General features: G+C 44.1%; 1 protein-coding gene across 3 annotated transcripts in view; it reads left to right on the forward strand.

The window, feature by feature from the left end:
* The window catches only part of Nhej1 (non-homologous end joining factor 1), a 103,785-nt gene that overhangs the window by 16,848 nt on the left and 80,600 nt on the right, over positions 1-6,337 (forward strand). The window lies entirely within an intron of this gene.

Here is a 6,337-nt window from a genome sequence, read left to right on the forward strand (position 1 = left end):
TCCTCCTCCTCCTCCTCCTCCTCTTATTCTTCAAGTTTGGGCAGAGTGCCTGGGTGGCAACCTGCATTTTGGGCGTTACGTGGCTTGTGTGGTTGGAAAGCCCTTTGCCTGAAAAACTTGCCTGTGGAAAGTTTGATGAAGCTTGAGATGTGTGTAGAGAAGGTGGGGACAGAAGTGAAAAGGCAAAAGTGGGCTTTTCCTCCTCAACATCACTGTTAAGATGGCATGTGATATGTCATTTAAAATTCTTTAATGTTGGGAAGGTGGGTTGGCCAGTATTAACTTCTGTTGTTGAGATCTGAATTGTGTAGAAGGGTGGTCATTTGTTCGTTGTCTGGTCTCTTTAGCATCCAGCGATAGAGGAAGGTGTAAAGAGCCCAGGGCTACCATTTGGGGACTGTCTTGTGGGCACACCAGGCTGTGGAAAATCACAGTGTTTATACAAGGGGACTGGCACAGGAATGAATGGGGAGTAGATAATTGTGGCCTGTCAGAAGCTTCTGCCTAGGTTTCCCTTCTAAGGATTGAGCTTAGCCAAAAGAAATATTCACTGAATGCCAAACAGTGGGAGTATTAATAATAGTGACCTTTGATAATACCAGTCAATATTGGTCTTTCCCTTCTCGACTCTTCTGGAACTTGTTGGTTATGTGGGTAGTATCTTGGTATTGTTGCTCCATTTTAAATTTATACGTATCGGTTACCCACGTTGTTACTTTATGCTGAAAGCAGACAATGCTTTTATAATATTATATATGGATTGTTCATTTTTATGTTTTGCCATTTAAGCTAATTATAAACTTTTCATGGACAAAGTCTATGTCTCATACCTTTCCTGAAGGGGAAAGTTAGCATTTTCCACAGGGAGAGGCATAAAGCAAGTATTCTTGGTTGAGAACTTTCAGGTCTTCCTCTGAACCATGGCTGAGCTCTCACACCCAGAGTCTTAACGCTCAGAGAAAAAAGTGTGATGTGGGTTCTCCATCCTTGTACTGGAGCACTCATATTCTGCAGGAGGAGGAGTCACGCGTGTTTTATTTACTTGTTTGTTTGTTTTTCTGTTTTTTTTGTTTGTTTGTTTTTCGAGACAGGGTTTCTCTGTGGCTTTGGAGCCTGTCCTGGAACTAGCTCTTGTAGACCAGGCTGGCCTCGAACTCATAGAGATCTGCCTGCCTCTGCCTCCCGAGTGCTGGGATTGAAGGCGTGCGCCACCACCACCCGGCTTGTTTGTTTTTCAAGACAGGGTTTCTCTGTAGCTTTGGAGCCTGTCCTGAAACTCACTTTGTAGGCCAGGCTGGCCTCAAACTCACAGACATGCGCCTGTCTCTGCCTCCCAAATGCTGGGATTAAAGGCGTGTGTCACCACTGCCGGTTTATGTATTTTATTTATTACTATGTGTATGTGTGAATGGTGTACATAAGTGGGGACACATGTTTCCTGGGATTGTGTGACAAGTGCTTTTGTTTGTTTGTTTTTGAGACAGGGTTTCTTGGCCTTGACTGTTCTGGAACTCACTCTGTAGACCAGGTTGTCCTAGAATTCACAGAGATCCATCTGTCTCTCCCTCCCGAGTGCTGGGATTAAAGGCATGTGCCACCACTGCCTGACGTGGCAAATGCTTTTACCCAGTGAACCATCTTGCTGGCCCCAGGTGTTAGTTTTTGTTGGGGAAAAAGATTATTAAACCAGAACTTGTAAGCGATTCTCAAGGCCACCTTTCTCTCAGTGACTTTTTCTCTCTATTAATTTGAACTTGAAAAGAGGTTAATGTAGTCTAAGGGTGACATGCTAATTCCTTCCCTCAGTTACTTACTGAAACTGTACAAAGCTAATTTCCCTGCCTCATACTTTTTCAGCTTAGCTTCTACACATTCTATGTGCTTTCTGTGCCAGCTATATGGAATGACTTTGACTTTTCCCAAATGCTATTTTCGCTTGTCTGTGTCTTTGCATACATTCTCCCTTTGTTGGGAATGCATAGTACCTTCTCCTTATCTACCCTGTTCTTTCTTTTGGTTGTTTGAGACAGGGTTTCTCTGTGTAGCTTTAGCTGTCCTGGAACTCGCTCTATAGACCAAGCCAGCCTTGAACTCACAGAGATCCACCTGCCTCTGCCTCCCCTGGGTTGGGATTAAAGGTGTGCGCCACCACTGCCTGGTTCTATTTATCTTTTTAAGCATTAGCTTCAGTTTCTTGGTAGGCTTTTCTAGACCTTCCTTGTAAGCATAATCCTCCTCTGCTACTAAAATGCTACTAAAATTCTGTCTCTGCTGCCACTTACTGTTTATATGTTGTCTGCAAGACTGTAGCTTTCCTCTGCACTGACCTGTGAACATTTCTGAGATCAAGGACTGGATGAATGCATTTCTATATCCTTCACATGGATGGTAGTGGCTAGTAGTAGAGTCTTAATATGTTTTTTGAATATTTTAATTCATTTGTGCCAAGGAGATCTTGTGAAAATTGTGGCAATGTGTCTCAAGGATGCAGTGTTGCTTATTAGAGTTGTATTTGAGGAAGTCTGTGATTCTCAAGGTTTATTTTATAGTCTGGAACAAATTACTTCCCTCAGAACCACTACCATCTCATTTGTAAAATTGAAGGCTCATCTTTTTCATGCTGTCATGGGAGAGAAAGCCCTGTAGAATGGTAAGAGAAAGCATGTAGAATCAGGTGCCCATAGGGTGTTGGTGTGTGTGTGTGTAAAAATAAAAGTTGCTCTGGTTAGGTACCACAAAGCTGAAATCCCAGTCCTTGGGAAGCTAAGGTAGGACCATGAGTTAGAGGCAAGCCTGGGCTGCATTGTGGGTTTAAGGTTAGTCCTAGCTACATAGTGAGAACCTGCTGTTAAAAAAAATAAAATATAAAATAATAAATAATGAAGGGTCAGAGAGATGGCTCAGTGAGTAAAGAAAGCACTTGATGCGGTTGTAAACCTGATAACCTACATTCAAAGTAGGACCCTCAGGGTAGGAGAGAACCAACTCCTGCAAACTATCCTCTGACCTACACACACACATACACACACACACACACACACACTTAACAAATAAACAAACAAATAAATACTATTCTTAAACATCACACTTTTGAAAAACAGAAGGCCCTGGGTGGTGGTGTTAATCCCAACACTGGGGAAGGAGAGGCAGGTGGGTCTCTGAGTTCAAGGCCAGTCTGGTCTATGGAGTGAGTTCCGGGAAAGTCAGGAATACACAGAGAAACCCTTTCTTGAAACAAACAAACAAACAAACAAACAAACAAACAAAAAACAAAACCAGAAGGCTATAGTCTCCCAGATTTTTTCCTTTTATGTTTTTAATTCTGTGAGACTTGACTGCGATCCACTCAGATCCCAGGAGACCAGAGAGAATTTATTGAAGTAGCTGGTTCCAAAACACAACACCCAAGTCATGTGTATGGCTCAAGCCTGTAAAATCCTAGTCATAAGGAGGCTGAGGCAGGAAGATTACCATGAGTTTTAGGCTGCCCTGAGCTAGAATGAGTACCAAGCAGCTTACATAGAAAAAAAAGTGTGTGTGTGTGGGGGGGGGGTGTCAGAGGATTTGTAGGAACCATTTCTCTCCTTCTACCGTGTGGGTTCTGAGGGTCGAGGTCATCAGGTTTGGTGGCAACCTCTTTTGCTCTCTGGGCCACCTCACCAGTCTCAGATTTTCTATTTTGAAGATAAGGAAATGAGCCCCAGCAGTTAAGGGGCTGAAGTCTGTATGCTTAAGGCCATCCCCATCCATCCCTGTTGTATGTATCTCACTAGTCTAACTGGCTGTACACACCAGTCAAGGGAACCATGACCACTTGGGTGATGAGAATTTTTGTGACCTCTGGGGTGCCTGTTCTATCTTCAGAGTGTCCTGTATAGCTGCTAGAATGGGAAGGTTTGATACTGGGCTGTGGAGCTATAGCATCTTTTCAGTTACTGTGCTTGCCCAGGGTCCTATAAACAGGACATAAAAGGGTCAGGAGGTCACCCGAGACTGGACTGAAAGGATGTGCCATCAAAATAAACAACATTCAATAGAAAATAAACAAACCCAGGAGACAGTTTGGGATGAACAGGCAAGAAGGCCAGGCTAGTGTCAACGGCCATGCGGTCAGGGCCTGGGGCCACTTCTATTCCCATTGGAAATACTGCTAGGCAAAAGGCTGTAGATTCGTAGAGGACAGGGGCGGGAGGGCAGCGAGAGTTCTGGGATACTGAACCTAGAGAAGATTATTTAACCACTGGATGGGGGTTACTTCCCTATATTTGATCTTTTGCTTAATTCTTCCCTTCATAAACCCTTATTTAGCCAGGTACACACCTTTAACCGCAGCACTTAGGAGGCAGAAGTAGGTAGATCTCTGAGTTCAAGAGAGGTCTCCATGGCTCGTTGCAGGCCAGACAGGGCTAAATAGAGACCCTGTCTCAAAAAACAAAACAAACACAATCAAACAGAGAAATACAACAATGAGAAATCAACCTCTAAATTTTCACTTTCCGAGAACCTATGAACACCAATATCGCTAATGACCCAACTAAAGGGAAAATTTGCTATGTGGCTCAGGCTGACTTGGAACTCACAGAGATCTACCTGCTTCTGCCTCCTGAGTACTGGGGTTAAAGGTGTGTACCTGGATAAATCAGAGTTTCTGAAGAGAAGAATTAAGCATAAAGATCAAATATGGGGAAGTAACCCTCATCCAATGGTTAAATATCTTTGACATCTTGGAACTCACCCAGTAATGTTGATAGTTCAGGGTTGGGTATGGTGTTTGTTGGGTAATCCTTAGATAGGCTAAGATCCCCCAAGTACACCATTACCCAAGACTAGAGGCTGAGAGGCACCTTTAGGAGTGGAAGAAAAGCCAAGGAATTGGAGACTGTTCTACATGGCACTATGACTATGTTAAAGACAACACTTAGAGTGATCGGGCTGGTGCAGCCCCTTGCAGGCTGTTCTGCTGGAGGGAGTTCCTTTCCCTGGCCCTGTCCGTGCCTTTCTCTCTCCATCTGGTTGCTATCAGCCTGTGCGGCTGCTGGCAGGATCTTTATTTATTTATCCCAGTGTAATGGGGTGAGGAGGGAGCTGGCCTGTGGTTGGTTTTCTGAGGCTATGCCACTGAGCCACAGGCGGTTTGCATGGGTGTGTGAGTCACTGGGGCTGCATGCTGCTCAAACCAGACTCGGCCAGGCTCAGGGACAGCAGGCAGCCCAAAATAGAGCCCCGCCCTCTGCAGCTGGCAACCTCTGGCTAGAAATCAGCCCTGGACACCAAAACCTGGGCAGCTGCACGAAGTTGGCTTTCCCTGGGTGGGGGCCCTTAACAGAGATAGAGATTTTGTAGTTCTCTCCTTAGATTTTACTCAAGGATACCCAGCGTACCAATGGCTCCCGTGGCCGTATTCTGAGTCTCTCAGAACATTTAAATACTCTCCTCGCTGTAAAATGTTAGCCATGAAGTTTGGGGGTGATCGTTAACATTGATCTGACTAGGCATCCTAAATGTAGCCATAGCATAGTCTGATTCCAGCCTTATTCTAGAGCATTACTTATATAATGAAGATACCCACTGCTGCTCTTCCAAAGCTTGAGTTTATGTCAAAGGCACTGGGAAGACTTGGGGAGACTCGCAACCTGAAAACTGTTAATCCTGTTACATACATCCACAGTTTTCTTCTCATTTTCTTTGCATAGCTCCCTCCTTTTTTATTTGCTACCCAGGGTTGTATCCAAGATGGTCTTATTTGCCATTCTCCTTCCATCTGGGTAGTCTCACTGGGAGGCCAGTCTCAACATCACCAAAAAGCTCTGAGAGACAGTTTTATAGCACCACATGCTTTAGGCCCATGTTTTTTTCTGCATCCTTGATATTTCCACATGGATTTCTCACAAGTATAATCACATCCCATGCATGTTCCACATGAATTATCTACTTTTCCAAACCCATTTCTTTTGTTGTATCCCTTATCTTGGCAAATTGAGCCATTATCAATCAGTTTTCTTTTTTTATACATTTTTTATTGATATTTATTGAGCTCTACATTTTTCTCTGCTCCCTTCCCTGCCTCTCCCTTTCCCACTTTAATTCTCCCCCAGATCCCCATGCTCCCAATTTACTCAGGAGATCTTGTCTTTTTCTACTTTCTACTTCCCATGTAGATTAGATCTATGTAAGTCTCTCTTAATGTCCACATTGTTGTCTAAATTCTCTGGGATTGTGGTTTGTAGACTAGCTTTTTTGCTTTATGTTTAAAAACCACCTATGAGCCGGGCGGTGGTGGCGCACGCCTTTAATCCCAGCACTTGGGAGGCAGAGGCAGGCGGATCTCTGTGAGTTC

The sequence above is a fragment of the Microtus ochrogaster genome, linkage group LG4, assembly GCF_000317375.1.
Source record: "Microtus ochrogaster isolate Prairie Vole_2 linkage group LG4, MicOch1.0, whole genome shotgun sequence".
Taxonomy (NCBI): domain Eukaryota; kingdom Metazoa; phylum Chordata; class Mammalia; order Rodentia; family Cricetidae; genus Microtus; species Microtus ochrogaster.